Source organism: Sminthopsis crassicaudata, chromosome X (genome assembly GCF_048593235.1).
Source record: "Sminthopsis crassicaudata isolate SCR6 chromosome X, ASM4859323v1, whole genome shotgun sequence".
NCBI classification, from domain to species: Eukaryota; Metazoa; Chordata; class Mammalia; order Dasyuromorphia; family Dasyuridae; genus Sminthopsis; species Sminthopsis crassicaudata.
In genome coordinates, this window is record NC_133623.1 from 83,502,391 (window position 1) to 83,523,303 (window position 20,913).

General features: G+C 44.0%; 1 pseudogene; it reads right to left on the minus strand.

Moving 5' to 3' along the window:
• Positions 1-20,071, minus strand: part of LOC141549201 (eukaryotic peptide chain release factor GTP-binding subunit ERF3A pseudogene) — a 71,747-nt pseudogene extending 51,676 nt beyond the window's left edge.
• Between the last annotated feature and the right edge of the window lie 842 nt (positions 20,072-20,913).

Below are 20,913 nucleotides of genomic sequence, written 5' to 3' on the forward strand. Positions count from 1 at the left end.
AAGACCAGGCCAAGGTCTAGGAGGGGCAAGGGGGCACCCTGGAAGGCACCCATTTATACCCCTGACCTATCCTGGGCTGAGAAAACTGGAGGCAATTGCTACTAGCCACCTTCCCCCTCCAATGAAGGAAGAGACTTGAGGGATAAGGGGATGCTGCCCTGTGCACAAGGAGCATCATCCAGAGACTGGAGGCCCTAGAGGCTGAGGAGAAGTCACTTTGATTAGGTGGCTGCAAGAATTAGTGCTTCTGGGACTCCCAGAGAAGGAAAATCCCTCTCTTGACACCTTCACTGCAATTTGTGCTCTCAGAAACTTGACTAGAGCATAGAGACCCTAGGTGACTCTGGATCCTCAATAAATTTAGGCTGCAGGTGGTGGAAGGTTGAAAGGATATCCCTAAGACTGGTTTCCAGGTCACCCTTGCTCTAGAAGCTGGGGAGACCAATGGCCATGCTCTTCTGCTTGAATAACAGAAAGGCAGCCGTGTCAGAGACTCACCAACAGGTGAGTCCAAGGGGATGAGCAAGCAACCAAGCCTAGAGGTCATGATCCAGGCAAAGTGTTAATGCAGCCACTGACAAGGACAAAACTTGCAGCAAATAAGTAAAAGAAAAAGGCTGGTTTGAACTATAAGTATATTTGTTAAAGAACTAATCGATTTTGACCAAGACTTTAGCAGTATCAAATCAGGGAAGCTTAAGCATAATGTGAAAGAAACATTTACCCTGGAATATATAAAAATCACACATTGAGGGAGACTCTAGAGCAGTGCTCCTCAAACTTTTAAAATAGGGGCCAGTTCCCTGTCCCTCAGACTGTGGGAGGGCCGGACTACAGTAAAAACAAAAGCTCCCACTCTGTCTCTGCCCCTCAGCCCATTTGCCATAACCCGGGTGGGCCGCATAAACGTCCTCAGTGGGCCGCATCCGGCCCGCGGGCCGCAGTTTGAGAACCCCTGCTCTAGATGTATCTTTGTAGCAGTAGTAAAGCTGCAACTCCCTGAGCTCCCCTAACTCCACATCCCACTATTCTTGCCACTAGACCCTGGCCTCCATCCCACTCCAATCCTCTCCTTCACATCTCTTATGTGTGCTCTCCATCTCCTGTTCCATTGATGACTTCGTGTATGTTTATATGGAGACAAGAGGGGCTGTGTTCAGAGAAGCTGTGTTATTATATTCTTGTTGCGTCGCGATTCTGTATTATCTCAAGGTAAACCCACTACTGTTAACTGTCCAGTGACTACCCAGGACCTCATTTCATTCCAACAATGACCACGAATAAAGAGATAATTGGCACGCAAGCGTCCTCTAACAACCTGGCCCAAGAGAGATACCCAGAAACATCTGAACAGAGTGACCCTGGCCAAAGGACTACTCTTCCAGACTGAAGGGCTTCAAGGTCAAACCTTTTCTTGTCTGTTAGAATCAGAGAAGAGAAAAATCCTAGCAACAGTTATATACATGAAAGAATTGGAAAATTGGGAACGCCATTCCTAGATCAAAAACTTTGAGGAAGAGCAGAGTTAGCAAAACAAAATCTGAGGTTGGCACTTTCTCGCTTACTCAATTTTGAGTCAAATTGCTTTAGAATATAAACCATTTGTTGAGCACTCACTGAATGTTCACCATAGTGTCCGGCTGTGCAGAGGAGTGATGGACTGATAAGAATTGGGGGTTGTGGAGATTGTGGGGAATAGCTGCAGAACTAGATGAGCTGGTTCTGTTCTCCTTCCTGTTTCACTTCATTTCCTTTGAATCATTTAGGACACTTCCATCTAGTTAGAATCTAATTTGCAAGGGAGGTAGGTACTATGGCACTCAGTCCAGTTCTTTGCCCATGGTAAGTCCTTAAAATGCTTTTTCATTAGTTTCATTCACTCATACATGGCTGGCAATACAGAAGATAGGTTTGGGGCTATTCAGTAATCAATGGCTTCTACAAGTTGTTCTCTAAAAAAATCAAAAGGCAGGGTCAAAAACCTCATTAAAATGCAAATAGGATGAGATGAAGTTGGCATGGCAACCTTCCCTGTAATATTTGGCATTTTATATGAATAATATCAGCATTTTGCTTCATATCCTAATTACCTGAAGATGTCTGTTAACTGTTTCACACAGTGGTGGCTATTGCCTTTCAAAGACAGTTGAGGGGGGGCAGCATGTGGCAAATAAGTCAATACATCACCCTCACCTAGTCCAGCATCTCCCCAGAGACCCAGATGGAGACAGATCCATGCCCTAAACTCCAGAGCTTAGGAAAGAACAGCCCCTCTCCAAGCCAGGAGCTCTGCTTTTATCTCAGCTGGCACAGGTATCATGGAGGGAAGAAATCACTGGAAAGACAGAGCCCACCTTCCTCATCACTACCAGCACCACCTGCTGACCAACTGTCCCAATACAAAAAACACACCAAAGTCCTGGCAATGGCAGCAGTCTCTAGCCCAGCGAGCCTCCTTCCACCTCATCTCTCACAGCCATCACTGGGGGAAGTATGTCCCATGTAGAGGGGGCAAGCAGCTCCATTAATCTGCCAACCAGGTACCACTCACAGGGCAAGCAGGGCAGGGTAGATGAAGAAGCAAAGCAACCTGGGGAGGGATAGGAGGCAGTACAGGCTTCATGTGACTTTGGGATTCTTGGGTGTTTGCATCGTTTTACTCTCTTTATGTAAGATATACCCATTGTTCTGATCCCTGACCTCTTGTTGATCCATTTGAGAAGGGGACTCCCTCCATACACCTGAAGAAGCTGCAAGTGATTCTGGAAAAGGCTCAGGACAGACACCCCTTCTCTCCTCCTTCCTAGACTATTCCAACAGTTGCTGGTTAGCCTGGCTGCTAGAGGTTTCTGCCCATTGCAGTCTGTCCTCCACTGTGCTGCCAGAGTGATCTTCCTAACACCAGGTCTGACCTTGTCACACACATCCCCACCCCCAAGATGTCCTAGCAGCTCTCTTCCACATCAGGGATTGAATACAAATTTGGCATCCAAAGTCCATCACAACCTGTGCACTCCTCCTATTTGACTCTGATCAATAAATTTGAAGACTGCATAAGCCAGTCTTATGCCTGGCCATCTGTTCATTCCACACCCTTTATCATACTTTGGAGCTGGACTTCAACAACCCTCCTCCTAGCTGCTCTTTGCACAGTCATTCTGTGCAGAGTCCTGCTCTGTCCATTTTCATAGGCTGCCCCTACTTCCTGCATTGCTCTCCCTTCCTGCATTGCTCTCCCTTCTTATTTCTGCCTCCTAATTCCCTTGCCTTCCTTCAAGTCCCAGTTAAAATCCCACCTTCTATAAGAGGTCTTTCTTGAGCCTCCTTATTTCTTTTATTATTATTATTATTATTATTATTATTATTATAGTTTTTTATTTACAAAACATATGTATGGGTAATTTTTCAACATTGACTCTTGTAAAGCCTTCTGTTCCAACTTTTCTCCTCCTTCCCCCTACTCCCTCTCCTAGATGGCAGGTAGTTTAATACATGTTAAATATATTAAAGTATATATAAAACCAAATGTATATAGACATATTTATACAGTTATCTTGCTGCACAAGAAAATAGGATCTAGAAAGAAAGAAAAAACCTGAGAAATAAACCAAAAATGCAAGCAAACAATAACAAAAGAGTGGAAATATTATGTTGTGATCCACACTCATTTCCCATAATTCTCTCTCTGGGTGTAGCTGACTCTCTTCATTACTGAACAATTGGAACTGGTTTGAATCATCTCATTGTTGAAGAAAGCCACATCATCATTGATCATCGTATAATTTTGTTGTTGCCGTGTATAATGACCTCCTGGTCCTGCTCATTTAACTCAGCATCAATTGATGTAAGTCTCTCCAAGCCTCTCTGAAATCATCCTGCTGGTCATTTCTTACAGAACAATAATATTCCATAACATTCATATACTACAGTTTATTCAACCATTCTCCAACTGATGGGCATCCATTCAGTTTCCAGTTTCTCGCCACTACAAAAAGGGCTGCTACAAACAATTTTGCACATGTGGGTCCCTTTCCCTCCTTTAAGCTCTCTCTGGGATATAAGCCCAGTAGAAACACTGCTGGATCAAAGAGTATGTACAGTTTGATAACTTTTTGAGCATAGTTCCAAATTGCTCTCCAGAATGGTTGGATTTGTTTACAGTTCCACCAACTATGTATCAGTGTCCCGGTTTTCTCACATCCCCTCCAATATACATCATTATTGTTTCCTCTCATCTTAGTCAATCTGAGAGGTGTGTAGTGGTATCTCAGAGTTGTCTTAATTTGCATTTCTCTGATATCAATAGTGATTTGGAACACCTTTTCAATTTCTTCATCTCAAAATTGTCTGTTCATGTCCTTTGACCATTTATTAATTGGAGAATGGATTGATTTCTTATAAATTTGAGTCAATTCTCTATATAATTTGGAAATGAGGCCTTTATCCGAACCTTTGAATGTAAAAATATTTTCCCAGTTTATTGCTTCCCTTCTAATCTTGTCTGCATTAGTTTTGTTTGTTCAAAACTGTTTTAACTTAATATAATCAAAATTTTCTATTTTGTGATCAATAATGATCTCTAGTTCTTCTTTGGTCACAAATTCCTTCCTCCTCCACAAGTCTGAGAGGTAAACTATCCTATATTCCTCTAATTTATTTATGATGTCGTTCTTTATGGCTAAATCATGGACCCATTTTCATCTAATCTTGGTATATGGTGTTAAGTGTGGGTCCATGCCTAATTTCTGCCATACTAATTTTCAGTTTTCCCAGCAGTTTTTGCCAAATAGTGAATTCTTATCCCAAAAGTTAGGATCTCTTGGTTTGTCAAACACTAGATTGCTATAGTTATTGACTATTTTGTCTTGTGGATCTAACTTATTCCACTGATCAACTAATATATTTCTTAGCCAATACCAAATGGTTTTGGTGACTGCTGCTTTATAATATAGTTTTAGATCAGGTACAGCTAGGCCATCTTCATTTGATTTATTTTTTCATTAGTTCCCTTGAAATTCTTGATCTTTTGTTCTTCCAGATGAATTTTGTTGTAATTTTTTCTAGGTCACTAAAGTAGTTTCTTGGGAGTTTGATTGGTACAGCACTAAATAAGTAGCTTAGTTTAGGTAGTATTGTCATTTTTATTATATTTGCTTGACCTATATAAGATCACTTAATATTTTTTCCAATTGTTTAGATCTGACTTTGTGAGAAAAGCATTTTGAGGTTTTGCTCATATAGTTCCTTACTTTCCCTTGGCAGATAGATTCCCAAATATTTTATACTAATTAACAATTATTTTGAATGGAATTTCTCTTTGTATCTCTTGCTGTTGGATTTTGTCAGTGATGTATGAAAATACTGAGGATTTATGTGGATTTATTTTGTATCCTGCAACTTTGTTAAAGTTGTGGATTATTTCTAATAGCTTGTTACTAGATTCTCTAGGATTTTCTAAGTATACCATCATATCATTTGCAAGAGCAATAATTTGGTTTCCTCATGACCTACTCTAATTCCTTTAATCTCTTTTTCCATCTCTTATTGCCAAAGCTAGCACTTCTAATACAATATTGAATAGTAATGGTGATAATGGGCAACCTTGTTTCACTTCTGATCTTATTGGGTATAGTTCCAGTATATCCCCATTACATATGATGCGTACTGATGGTTTTAGATAGATGTTACTGACTATTTTAAGGAAAAGTCCATTTATTCCTATACTCTCTAGTGTTTTTAATAGGAATGGGTGTTGGATTTTATCAAATGCTTTTTGATCTATTGAGATGATCATATGGTTTTTGTTAATTTGGTTATTGATATAGTCAATTATGCTAATAGTTTTCATAATATTGAACCAGCCCTGCATTCCTGGTATAAATCCTACTTGGTCATAGTGTATTATCCTGAGGATGTTTTTCTGTAATCTCTTTGCTAATATTTTATTTAAGTTTTTGCATCAATATTCAGTAGGGAGATTGGTCTATAATTTTCTTTCTCTGTTTTCAACCTACCTGGTTAGGTATCAGTACCATATCTGTGTCATAAAAGGAATTTGGAAGGACTCCTTCATTCTCTATTTTTTTCAAATAGTTTATATAGCATTGGAGTTAATTGTTTTTTAAATGTTTGGTAGAATTCACATGTAAATACATCTGTTCCTGGGGATTTTTTCTTGGGGAGTTGATTAATAATTTGTTCTATTTCTTTTTCTAAAATGGGACTATTTAAGCAATTTACTTACTCCTCTTTTAATCTGGGTAACCTATATTTTTGTAGGTATTCCTCATTTCCCTTAGGTTATCAAATTTGTTGATCATCCTTACTTCTAGGGCCCTTGTCCCCTGGTATATTTGCAATTTATTCTGGATTTGGTTTGTTGGTATTTCCAACAAAGACCCATAAGATTTTCTAAGCTTTCTCTTCTCTCAGAAGCTCCAAGGCCAAGTCAAGGATGGAAGGAATGGATAAAGAAAGGGTGGAAATGTCCATTTGAGAAGGGTAGTGAAGGAGTGTCCCCAAAGGTTTCTCCATGCCTGTCTCCACCACACCCCATCTCACCCTATGATCCCTCCCTCCCACCAACCCCCTAGCCCTGCAGACAGAGCCCTTGGCAGCAGAGGAAACCAAGGGGGGGCAGGTACAGAGATTCACACAGGTGTGTACACCCCTACCCACACCAACACAGACATCCTCACACAGCAATGATCCTACCTAAAATGCAACACATTGAAAAACAAAGGTGTTGATGCTCCCAGGACCTTCTATCCACGCTTCCACACATCTTCCCAAGCACTAAGAGAAGCCCGCTGGGGAAGGGGAGAGGTTCATGAAAAGTCAAGAGTGGGAGGAAGAGAAGAGAAAGAGAAGAAAAGGAGGGGCTGAGGCAGGAGCAGGGGAGGGGGCACTTACTTCTCACAGCTGCTTAGGCACTAGCAAGACCCTCAGGATCAGTCAGTCTGCAAGATGGGGGTAATGGAGAGGAGTGATCTCAAGCGGGAAGGGAAGGGGAAGGGAACTGACTGAGAGGCACGCAAATATTCAACTATTCCAATCCTCACATTGAGGAAAAGGACACTTACATTTAAAAGAAAGTGAGAGGGGATAATCACTGTGATGTCACCACAGGGCTCTGAGCCCTATCACAAAGCCTAACTACAGGAGGGGGTTGCAGTGCATCTTCCACTTAGAAGTGTGCCCGGTGCTAACCAGGGTCCTAGCTTCCTGAGGCCAGGGTGCTAGGGCTGGGGGTGAGGGACAGCCCCTGAATTTAGCTTGGGGTGTTTGGGGGCGGTGGCTCATTTACAGAAACTGTGAAGCAGAGGACGCACAAGGGAAAGGGGGAGACCAAGGGAGGGGTATTCTGGGCTCCACAAGAGGGAAGAGCATAAAAGTTGCAATAACATCTCTAAAGCATCAGCCCTTGAATGGACTTGGAGTTCTGACAGCCCCCAGAGCAGAGGGGGAAGGGGCTAGTCTCAGCAAAGGGTGCTTCTCAGCATCCTCCTTTCTCCAAGCAGGAAAAAAAGAGCAGAATGGGTGGGAGAGAAGGGGGAGCACCCTCGCATGCACAGGTCTCTGCCCCTGCTGTTTTATTTAGGGGATTAAATCCTATACAAGACAAATCTTCCAGAGTCTCACCAAGAGAAAGCCATACCCTCCTTTGGGGCTCAGTTTTCTCCATAAATTTCCTTTTAAAACTACTTCAGATTTAGAATCTTTTTCTCCCCAACACCAGCTGCCCTATTACTGATGAATTGCCATAGTGGATGGACAGTTGGAATTGGAGTCCCAAGACATAGACTTAAGTTCTGCTCTACTCACTGGGTGACCATAGGCAAGCCCCCAAAACTTTTCTCAATTTTCATATCTGTAAAATGGGGGTGATAATAATACCTATGCTAAGTAAATTATAGGGTGGTTATAAGTTCAAACAAGATCTTTTCAAAGTGCTTTTTCAAACCATGACACAATAAAGAAGTTATTGTTATCTATTATTATTTATTATTAATATTATTGTTAATTATTAACTGTTAGTTAGATGGAGCATGCATCTCCCACTATTTTTTTCTGTCATGAGGCAATAGAAAACAAATGTTGTATGGAGTTCTAGCCAAGGAAGGCTTCCCAATCATAAAGCTCTCTAAGCATGCTCTGAAGACACCTGCCACTCTTGTTTCACCTAGGCAGACTTCTTTTAGGAACAGAGAGAAGGGATTCTTAGCAAAATACAAGAACTTGCTAAAGTTTAAGCAGGGACTGATTTTGTTGCCCTGTAAGTGTTTTCCTGGGGATAGCACCTTCATCAAGAAGGGTTTCAGTTGGTTTCCTTCAAAAGGCATCAAACATTTTTCAGTGAATGGCTAAGTTACCTATGGACGTCCAAAGACCAGAATACACACAGAGTAAACATGGGACTGTATAAAGAAGTATTTCCATTGTTACCTGCGCCCTTCTAGCAGGACTAGGGCTCCTTGTCAGTGGCAGAGATGGTCAAGAACGGCACATGACATTCTACCCTCGGGAGTTTTGCCCGCAAATACCTTACAGTTTGTCTCCATGTGGACACCTGGCAAATATGCCAGGGGTGCAACACATGCCCGCCCTGTTGGAATAGTAACAACATCTGCAAAGGGGAATCTGGGCTGCTCAGCATTAAGGCAGGTCCTTGTCTGGAGGAAGCCATGGGAATCAATATCAAAGGCCTCTTTGTGGGAACCCTAAGAACTGACTGGTCTAGTAAAATCACACACATAGCCCTCCAAGCACAAAGGTCCTTCCATGGTTTAGATGACACCATTTCAAGCGCTTTCACCCTAGTTCAATAAGAAGAGCAGTAGAAAGGGCTTTACAAGAGGTATCACATTTGATTTCATTCAGTAACTGAACACACCATCACCCTCCTAGTTAGGAGCCCCACAGAACTGCAAGTTTTGCCCCTTTTTACATCCTTCATATCTGAAGCTAATGTACACCATGAAAATTCCTGCAATAACATAAGAATGAGCTACTCCAATATGAAATGGAACAAGCCGTGAATATGATGAAATGGTGGAACTTGATTTTTAAAGTGGGGGTAGTGGCACTATTTGACTTAGTAGAAGGGACCCAGCATATTGTACAAAGAGATTAGTCTCTCATTCCTTTCCACCCACCTCAATTGAGGAGTTCCACCAGAGATACCTGTGCCTGGAGAGAGCACAGGTTGCCTTTCTCAGAAAAACATGGAGGGCTCTGCAGGAGGGAGATATTTTCAGGAAGTTGGACAACAACATTCGGGAGAATGAGAGTCACCAAGCAGATCAGCACTTGGTAAAGGACAGCTACATGAGTCTGACCTCCTGTGGTCTAACAGAAAATTGCATGCAGGGAAACAACACATGGTGAGTCACGGAAGGATTAGGAAGATTTCTTCCACATCTTCAGCCCTGTGCAGGAAGTGCTAGGGGAAGCAGCTTCTTCAGAGGAGGGGCAGTGGAGCTAGATTGAGGAAATGTCCTCAGGGCTGGGATGTCAATGGTTGACTTGAGGGAATGTCTAAGGTACTAGGCACAGAGATACATAAGAGGTTCAGGGATTGCCATAAGATGCAGGTGTGTGTTTGCAAGAGAACAGAGCAAGAGAGTCAGGTGAATAGGGAAGAGTAGGGACTTGGGAAACTCAGAGCTATATTATTGGAACCATGATTGAGAGCGGAGGGTGGCTGGAAAGGGACAATGGAGAAAAATATTATTAGGTGTGCCATTACCCCCAAAGTATAGCAAAGGCACCAAACACCATACACCAAGCTCTATACTAATTTATATTTTCCCTGCTAAGGCTAAGCATAAGCTAAGTGAGGCAGCTAAGTCTATGATATAACTTCATGAATACTGAAAGACCCTCCTGGTACTAGAGATACCAACAAACCAAACAATCTCTTTCTTTCAGAGGCATGTTTTACATCAAGGAAGACAATATATATGTAAATATGTATGTGTGTGTGTATATATATAATATATAATGTATATCTATGAGGGAGGATTAGTCTGTTTCTGTGTCTTTGTGTGTACAAAATATGCTAATTTTATATATGTGCATATATATACATACATAAATTAAAACAATGTGCTATGGGTGACATTGCATACCAATGTAAGCATACTGAAAAGCAATTGGGAACCATGCCCAAAGGGCTGTAAAATCATGCATATCCTTAGACCAAGTAATAGCTACATTAGGTCTGTATTTGAAAGGGATAGAAAGCAAAAAGGGAAAGGATCTGTGTGTTCAAAAAAATTATAGCAGCTCTATTTGTGATGACAAAGAATTGGAATTGAGGGGTTATCCATCAACTAGGAAATGACTGAAATAGTTTTCTATGATTGCGATGGAATACTACAGTGTTTTTGGAAATGGTTACGATTCTCTCAGAAAAACATGGTAAGATTTACATGAATTGATGCAAATTGAAATGAGCAGAACTAGGAGAACACTGTACACCAGTGGTCCTCAAACTTTTTAAATAGGGGGCCAGTTCCCTGTCCCTCAGACTGTGGGAGGGCCGGACTAGAGTAAAAACAAAAGCTCACACTCTGTCTCCGCCCCTCAGCCCATTTGCCATAACCCAGTGGGCCGCATCTGGCGGGCAGGCTGTAGTTTGAGAACCCCTGCTGTACACTAATAGCAATATTGTATGATGATCTACCATGAGTAATTTAGCTATTCTCAACAAAACAGTAATTCAAGTCATTTCTGTAGCATTCATAATGAAAGGTGTTGTCCATCAACAAAGAAAGAACCAGTAGAGTCTAAAAGCAAATTAAAGATTTCTTTTTCTTGGGTTTTCTTTGTGTGTGTGGCTTCTTTGTATTTTCTTTCATAGAATGATTACATGGAAATGTGTTTTAGATGACTGTACATATATAACCTATTTCAAATTTCAGAAATTTGACAAGACATGAGCGCCACACCACACCTATAAAGTTAAACTACAAGAGATGCATGAATTAGGTGTAAAAATGGCAAAAATGAGCAAATTAAAGGAATAAGGAGGAAATTACTTTTCACAGCTATGGATAGGGGAAGAGGTTATGACAAGATATGGAGAGGATAACAATACAATGAATAATTCTACTTCTACAAAATGATTTTGCCCAAATAGATCAAATGCAGTGAAAATGAGAAGGGTAACAGTGAAGTGAGGAAAAGCATCTTTGCAGGAAAGTTCCCTAAGGACTGGTACATGTGCAAGATATGGAAGGAACTGATTCTATTTTCCAAGATTAAGAACTTCTCTCTGATACGTCAAAGAATAGGCATCTTTCAAAGGATGGAATCCAATCTATCAAGAGCCTGATGACAAAATGCTCCAAAATCCCTCATGATGAGAGAAGTGAAGGTGAGAAGAATTCCCTTCTTACAGTCTGTAAATCACAGAGCTCCATGGGATCAGGCATAGTCCCTCCTTTTGTTCCAAAACTAGGTATGTGGAAATGATTCATTTACCAGGTGCAGGTTGAAAGCAGAAGAAAAACTAAATTAAAGAACACCAAACAGAAGAGAAGACATGGAGAATAGAATGGGAAGAATTCCTAGACTGTATCCTCTGTTACTAGCTCCAAGACTGAGTAAAGGATAGGGACATCCAGCTGAAGGGGGGAGAGAGGGAATATCTCCAAAGGCTTCTCCCTGCTGGTCTTCACCACACCCCGCCCCACCCCACAGACTGCCCCTGGGCACCCAAACAGAGATAGGATGCCGGTAGGAAGCACCAGGGAGGAGCAGCCCTACAGGAGCAGATCCACACAGGTAAACACATGTACACACACACACACACACACACACACACACACGATGCTACCTAAAACACAACAGAGGCATTAAAAATGTCTTCATAGTCCGTGACCTGACACCCTTGCCCACATACAGTAACATTTGGAGGGTTCAGAATAAGGTTAAGGGGGGGACATAAGAGAATATAAATGGGGGAATGTGGGACGTGAAGCAGGAGAGGGAGCCAGGAAGGGGGGAGCTTACCTCACACATATGTAGGTAGATGAGTACAGGAACTTCTGTATCTGTCAGGCAGGAATGGGGGGTCTTTGTGAAGGGTGATGGAATGGGAGGTTGGGGGTACACAGATTTCCAGCCGCACACAGGCCCCCTCCATACTCAAGGGAAAGGGAATTCCCGCCTCCTCCTCCTCTTCCTCTTCCTCTTCCTCCTCCATCTCTGATAGAGAAGACTACCAGCAGGGCTGGTCTCCACCTAGAGAAAAAGGAGGGGGAGAAGAGAAGGGAGGAGGCTCTCTTTCAGCAAGTTCAGAGCAATGCAAGCCCTGCCCCATCATTTCTCTCAATTTCTATCACCCAGCCTGGTGAGAAGAGGGTGCCAGAATGTATCTTCCACTTGAAGGAGGGCTTGGGACTGAGCAGATTCCCAGGGCAGCTGTTCGGCCTAGGCAGGGAAGGGGCAGAGCTTAGCTTGTGGTTGTCCGAGGTCACTCCTTTTATAGAAATTGGCAGAGCAAAGAGGCAGAAGGGCTGTCCTGGGCTCCGCAGAAGGGAAAAGCACAGTAGCTACAACCCCTGAATGGGACTTGGATTCCTGACAGGCTCCAGAGCAGAGGAGGAAGGGGCTGGTCTGGAGGAGGGGTGGATCTCACTCTGCTTTCCCCAGGCAGGAGGAGACAGAGGCAGGTCAGGGGCTGAGGGGGGCATTGGGACACCCTGGCATGTATGCAAGTCTGCCCCTGGCCAAATCTGGGCTAAAACTGGAGATAACTGCTGCTGGGCAATTCCCCCGTGGAAGAAAATTTAGGGCAGAAGTTGGAAGACCTCTCATGAGGCTACCTTACCCATAAGGAATATCATTGAGGTTATCCAAGGGACCTCTGGGAATCCTAGCATCTAGCCAGGAGCCTCCAGAGGCTCTCAGAAACTTGCCTGGAACATGGAGACCTGAGCTGATTCAGTACCCTCAATAAACATAGGCAAAAGCTGGTGGAGGGCTCAAGGTCAGTCCAAAAACTGTCGCTCATGTCACCCCTGACCCAAGAAGCTAGAGAGACCAATAACATGTTCTGTTTCACAGAGGCAGCCATGTCAGAGGTTCACCACCAGGTGAATGAGCAAACAACCAGGCCCATAGGCTGTGCTCCAGGCACTGATAAGGACAAAACTTGAAGGGAAAATGTACAAGAAAAGGACCAGTCTGAGTATGAAGGATATTTGTTGAATAATTAGCCAATTTTGGCCAAAACTTTACTGGGGTCAAATCAGGAAAGGCCAAAGTCCAAAGTAAAATTAATCCTGGATTATAAAAACATCGGACAGTAAAGGAGACTACAAACATATTGTTGTATCAGCAGTAGAACTGGGGCTCCATTCTGTCTCCTCCACCTCCATGCTCTAGCCACTGGACCATGGCCTCCACCCTGAGCCAAGCCTCTCCTTCCAATCTCTTATGTGTGTTCTCCATCTACTGCCTCAATTCCCTCTTCATCCAGTCCTTACCTTTATCCACCAAATGGAGCCAGAGAATCATAGACTTAAATCACCAGCTCAAAGCATGCTTAGTCTACCTTGTCCAATCCCCTTATGCTACAGAGGAAAATGAAACCCAGAGAGACAAAGGGGCTTGCCCTACATCTCATTTAGGCTCAGAGGTCTGGAAGCAAACTCCAAGGTGAATTCGTTGTGTTATGGACCAGAACTCTGAAGTTGAAACAAGGATTCTTACAAGGTGCTATGTCAGTGGAATTGATGGAGACAATGGTTATTTAGCATGGTGCTCAACAGTTCTCTAGTTCAGTACTTGCACTTAGTACTTCCTATAGTTCACAAGATTCACACCTTTGATAAGAGACCATATAAGCTGGGACAAATTCAGCCAGAATGAGAATTAGGGAAGACAGAGAAGGGGTGGCAGGCTGTCCTCCTTGGCTTCCCCTCTGAAACCAAGATCCGGAAGGCCTCCAGAAAACTAGCCCAACCTCAAGTGAAGGAGATAGGACTTGGAAGGAGACAATAAAGGATTCGGACTTTCACCCCTGGCTGTTCTTGGGGTGATTTCTGAATTGAAAGGAAGGCTGCTCCAGAGACCCCAAGAAAACCTCAACAGAGAAACATTACATTTTAAAGAGAATATTACATAGTTGAAACTTCTTTTTCTTACAGAGGAAAAAAAAAACACTGAAGGCCAGAGTGGTGATGGGAGGTGTTTGCGATCATTCAGTCAGTGAATGTCAAGTAAGGTATGTTTAGAAAGGAGGAATGTGAACCCAGATTTCCCTGTCCCAGACCTGAAGGGTAGAGCCTTTAGACTGGGCTGCCTCTTAACCTCCCATGACAGGAAGGATGAGGGGTAAGTTTCTTCTTTAAATGCTAAAAGTCCTTTCCCACAAGGATCCAATTTCACCTCATGAATATTCAACTGCTTGAATTCTTTGGCAACATTCTTGTCACATCCTACTCCCCCTCTAATGTGAGTGCTTTTCCCAGTCCTACCATTTGCTGAAACGAGTTTTCAAGGACTTACACAACAGCTAAGCTTAGATGAGATATTATCAGAGATAAAAGCATCACTTCAGCACCAAAGTCCCTGGAAAGCTCTGCCAGGCAGGCTCTCGGTGAGACACCTACCCCGGTAACACTCACCTATGCATGGAAGGGACCCCGTGGGGACATGGCAACACAACCACAGGCAGCTGGGTGGCTCAGTGGATAGAGCGCTGGATCTGGAGTCAGGAGGGCTTAAATTTAGAAGTTCAAATCTGGCCTCAGACACTTACTACCTGTGTAATCCTTGACAAATCACTTAATATTCTTAGCCTTGGTTCCTCATCTGTAAAATAAGTTGGAGAAAGAAATGACAAATCATTTTAATAAATTTGCCAGGAAAACTCCATAGGTCACATAGAATAGGACACAATTAAAAAATGACCCAACCACGGGCAGATGCACTCAGACCCACATTGGGCATCAGCACAGATAACAAGGTATCCTGTATCATCATCAAAGAAAGACAGATCCTCTGCTAAAGGAAGCTCACTTTCCTCAAAACCACATCCTTCCTACAGCTGCTCTATGATGTTAAAAAAGTAATGAAAGACATAGCCCACAATGTCATTTAATTTCCATTTCCCAAACTGAAAATGTTTGACAGTCAATTGGTAATGGGCTGGGGCTAAATTCATCATGGTATTTTTAGTTCACTTTCAAGTCATGTGTCAGAGGTCTGATATCCACCATTATTTCTCCACATAGGATTGATCCATGCCTTTTTCTTCCCTACTAAAACAGCAATTAATTTGCCCAAAAGTTGACAAAGCTACTCCTACAGCCCCAAGGCAATCATTTTATACTTCTTTAATTAAGTCACTTTCCCACTCACCACAATGACTCTTCAGGAAATGTTCATCCCTCCTCAAAACTCTCACGGCTCCTACTCACACTAACTTCCCACTTTCTCAGCTGAGAAATTTGCCTTATATTTTACTGAAAATAATGAAGTCATTCCCAGAGACTTCCATCTTGTTCCCTCTTCTTCATGGCCCATCACTCAGAAGTCATCTCCAACTGTCTCCTCCTCAGCTCCCGTCTCACACACAGAGATGTGCTTACTCATTATTGAGCCAAACCCCTCTCTAGCTGCATGACTGATCCGCTTCCAACCCATTTCCTCCAGCAGACTGCTACCTCTCTTATCCAGTTGTCTCACTTCAACATCTCCCTGTGCACTGGTTGCTTCCTCTTGCTTACAAACATGTCTCCCTCTCCCCCATCCTTAAAAACAACTTTATTTGGATTCATCTGTTCCCTCTTATCATCATCCCATCTACCACCACCATTTTGGGGTGCAACTCCTTGAGGAAACCATTTATAACAGTCACTTCTATTTACTTTCTTCCCTCTTCTTAACTCTGTCCTGTCTAATTCTGCCCCCATTTTCATGCTGTCTATGATTTCATTGTACTTCAGCTGTTTGCATCTTGCTTCCCTTATTATATATGAGATCCTTATGAAAAGAGATTATCTTTGGCTTTTCTTTCCAAATCCCTGGCACTTTGTAGGCACTTTGTAACTGCTTATTGACTAAATATAAATATATCATACTTTTCTTCATCCTCAGTCTTTCTCTGCCAACTGCACCAAGCCACCCAGCACCTCATCACGTAGTACAATTCTGTGTACATGGTAAGTACTCAACAAATACTTTTTCATAAATTCATTCAATCGCGGCTGGCAGAACACATCTTTCCTTAAATAGACAATGGGTTTGGGACTCAAGTCATCAGTAGCCTCCACCAGTTGAGTTCTGAAAAAAAAATGGAAAGGCAATGTCAAAAAATATCAAGAAAATGCAAGTGGGATGAGAATTTGAGGGGATGGAACTGCCTTGGCAATTTCCCTTTCCTTCACTATTTGCAGATTACAAAAATAGTGCCTGGAAATTGTCCTTCAGGAAATGCTTTCTTTAGGTGTATTAACTGTTTCACACAGTGGTGGCTATTGCCTTTCAAAGACAGTTGAGAGAGGGGGGCAGCATGTGGCAGACAAGTCAATACATCACCCTCACCTAGTCCAGCATCTCCCCAGAGGCCCAGATGGAGACAGATCCATGCCCTAAACTCCAGAGCTTAGGAAAGAATGGCCCCTCTCCAAGCCAACAGCTCTGCCTTTATCCCAGCTGGCACAGTCATCAGGGAGGGGAGAAATCACTGGAAAGGCAGAGCCCACTTCCTCATCATTACCAGCACCACCTGCTGACCCACGGTCCCAATATACACAAAAACACCTCGGTGTCCTTGCAGTGGCAGCGGTCTCTAGCCCAGCCAACCTACTTCCAGCCCATCCCCAAGTCATAGCTTGGGGAACCGTGTCCCCCAGAGAGGGGGCCAGCAGCTCCACTAAACTGCCCAGCAGGTGCCTCCTCATAAGTCAGGCAGGGAAGGCTAGATGAAGAAGTAAAGCAACCTGGGGCGGGGCAAGAGGCAGCATGGGCTTCACTTTACTTTGGGATTCTCCTAATCAGTCTGGGGTGGGCGTTTTTGCATCAGGTCTTACTGTCTTTTTGCAAGATCCATCCATTGCTCTGATCCATTGGACAAGAGCCCTCCCTCTATATACCTGCAGAAGCTGCAGGGGATTCTGGAGAAGACCCAGGGCAGACACCCCACTCTCCTCATGTTTGAACTACTCCAATAGCTGGTGGATGGCCTTGCTGCCATAAGGCTCTGCCCACTGCAGTCTGTCCTCATCTTGATGCCAGAGTGATCTCCCTAACACACAGGTCTGACCTCATCACCCCCCACCCCAAGATGCCCGAGCAGCTTCCTTTCGTAGAGGGTCAGGAAAAATATTACTCTGGGCTCACTAATAAACATTCGCAGAGAGATCTGTCTAATACATGGATTAGAGAATGCCAGCAAATGGCACGAAAGCAAACTTGGCTATACGATACATAAAAGACATACTTTTGAACTTAGGTCAGGAAAAGGTATTCTACTATACAACAGATAAAAGACATTTTGGAGAAATGTATTTGGAGACATTGGTATGGTAATTTTGCTGTAATGTGCATCACCACTATTTCCAATTCTGTCAAAGTGGCCAAAATCCAGGCCTAACCATTTGCATTTCAGTGGATCCCTGGAGCTGAATATCAAAGAGTGTATTAGGTATTGACTCTATAAGCTTTGGAAATTATATATATATACATATGTGTGTGTGTGTGTGTGTGTGTGTGTGTGTGTGTGTGTGTGTGTGTGTGTAGTCTCTCTGATCATTAAATTTGAAGACTGCATAAGCCATTCTTCTGCCTGGCTCTTGATTCCATACCCTTTATCACTACTGGAGCTGGACTTCAACATCCTTTCATCTCAGGAATGGAATAGAAAATCCTCTGGCTTTCCAATCCCATCACAACCTGCCCCCATCTGTGCACTTCTACATCCACACTCTCCCTTCAGATTGTCTGTGATCCAGTGACACCTTCCTTTTTGTTGCTCTTTGCACAGGACAGCCCATCTCCTGCTCCATTTTCACAGGCTGCCTCTCCTCCCTCAATGCTCTCCCTCCTCATCTCTGCCTCCTGGTTTCCCCAACTTCCTTCAGGTCCCACTTAGAATCCCACCTTCTACAAGAAGTCTTTCCTGGGCCTCCTTACCTCTAAAACCCTTGCTCTTTTATTTCCAATTTATCCTGTACAGGATTTGTTTGCACTTCAGCTGTTTGTACATTGCCTCCCCTAGTAGAATGCGAAGTCCTTGAGAAAAGGGATTGTCTTTGGAAGTTTTTTTGGTTTTTGTTTTTATTTTTACGTGCCTGGCACTTATAGGCCCTTTATATTTATAAAAATATATTTTATTTATTTATTGAAAGAATGTATTATTTTATTGATTGAACGAATAACTGAGACGCTTTAGTTTTCTTCCTTTTCAAATGGCATGAATTTAGCCTCTCGCCTGTTCATCCTACCTTGGTATTCTCCAGCTCATTTATGTCTCCCCAGTAGACTGAAGGCTCCTGTCTTTTGCCTCTTTCTGCATCTCCAGCAATAAGCATAGTGCCTGGCATACAGAAGGCGCTTAGCATTTGCTTTTTGACAACATTAAGTGTTTATATAATTGTGATTTTCCCCCTCCCCAGACACTATTTGTATAATTTGCAAAACAGCTGCAGAGAGCTTGCCATGGAAACTCCAGCTTCTCCAATTCTCATCCCACTTGCATTTTTATGAGCTTTTTGAGATTGTCTTTTGAGATTTTCCAGAGAACAAGTGGGGGGAGCTATTGATTACTTAACAGCCCCCAAACCATCTTCCATTCACATATTTGTGAATATACACACTAAATGATAAAAAAAAAAAAAAAACAATAGGAAAAGGAGAAAACAATTTGGCAGAAATTTGATAGGACTTCAATATCTCACACCAAATGAAAGTGCAAATGAACACGTGAATTAGATGTAAACGGGAAATCAAGAGCAAATTAAAGGAGCAAGGAGTGAGTTACTTTTCCTATCTGTGTGTAAGGGAAGAGGTTATGGCAGAAAAAGCATCGGCGAAAATCACAGAAAATAAAATAATTGCACTTCTATAAAGTTGAAGCGTTTGGGGGCAAACAGGTCAAATCCAGTTAAAATCAGAAGGGAAACACGAAGTTGGAGAAAACATCTTTGTAACAAACCAGACCACAAAGACAATCTGGAGAAGGGGAGGAGGACAACTTTAAGTCTTACAAAAAGGAGTATTGAAAACTATCTTTATACTTTGTTGGAAAATATTTTAAGGGGAAAAACACTTAAAAGTGAAGAATTTTGTAAACGGGAGATTTTTAGAAATAAAAAATCACTCCTTATTTTTGTACAAAAGCTTATATTTTTGTAACGGATTTTATTAGAGTAAAATAGGCTGGTGTTCCTACAATTTTGGTTCCCTTCGATCTTCCCAATAAGATTTGCAATACATATTGGGTTAATATGCTTTACCGAACAGTTTTAAGCTGCCTCCTTTCTCTGCAGCTCCGAGGCCACGGACGGACAGACGCGAAGCAGCGAGGCTGGAAACGTCCACTTGCAGAGGAGGCGGAAGAGGTGTCCCCACGGGCCGCCGCTTTCCCCGGCGCCCCAGACCGTCAGACGACACCCTCCCGCTAGTCCCCCGGCCCTCCAGGCAGCTCGGGGCAGGCAGGGAAGTCCCGGGGGGGGGCACAGACCTTCATGCGCACCCACCCCAACCTTCTCAGATTAGCCTACCGCACTCAAAAGCAGAGGCGCGGATGCTCCGGGGCCTTCCTCCCATCTTCCACACCTCCTCCCGTCCCGAGAAAGAAGCCGGGGGGGGGGGGGGGGGGGGGGGGAGGTTCGGGACCCGGCGGGGTGGGGAGAGGAGAGGAGAAAAAGGAGGGGCCGCAGCAGGATGAGGGGCGGGGGCGCTTACCTCCCGCAACCACTTAGGCGCTAGCCGGCTTCGGACAGATGAGGTGATGGAGAGGAGGGGCTCAAGGGGGAAGGAAAGGGAACGCAAAGAGGGGCCCGAAGACCTTGAGCCGCTCTAGTCCCCATACACAAAGGAGGCGAACCATGAATGGAAGGGGGGAGGGGGAAGTGGTCGCCACGTCACCGCGGGGTGGGGTTTGGGGACGTGGGCGGAGCGCCGGGAGCCCTCCTCCACCCCGGCGGCCGAGGGGGGGGGGCCGGCGCTGACCAGGGTCCTGGGTCCCCGGGGCCGGGCTGGGGGGCTGGGAGCGGGGACCGCGGCCGAGCGCCGCTTGCGGGGTGGAGGGTGGCCGGGGAAAAGTGGGAGGAGGGGTGTCCTGGCTCCACAGGAGAAAAGAGCGCCAGAGCTAAAGCATCAGCAGCCCCGGAACGGGCCTCGGACCCCCGAGAGCGCGGACCGCCGAGGAGGAAGGGCGTCTTCTGCCTAAGCGGCGCCTCTCAGCCCCCCACCCCCACCCCAGGCAGCAGACAAAGAGCAGAGCGGGCGGGGAGGGACGGTGGGCACCCCGGCTGTTTCTGGGCACGGAGCAAGCCGGCTGAGGGGGACTCACACCCTCCTTGGTGACGCAGTCTTCTCTACTGCACTTCCTTTTCAAACGACTTCAGATTTGGGAATGGTTTTTGTCCCCCAGCACTTACCATAGAGGACACACACCTGGAATGGGAGTGACAAGGCCCAGGCCGAAGCTCTGTCGTACTGTGTGACCATAGGCAAGCCCCTAAAACTCGCTAAACCTCAATTTTCCTATCTGTAAAATGGAAGCGGGTGCGTTTAATAATACCTATGCTAAGTAAATTCGAGGGTCTTACAAGGTTCAAAGAAGATTTTTCCAAAGCCCCTTTGAAACCGTGACCAAATATTATTATTAAATATTATTTTTTTATTTTTTTTATTCATTTTTCCAGATTATCCCCTCCCTCCCTCCACTCC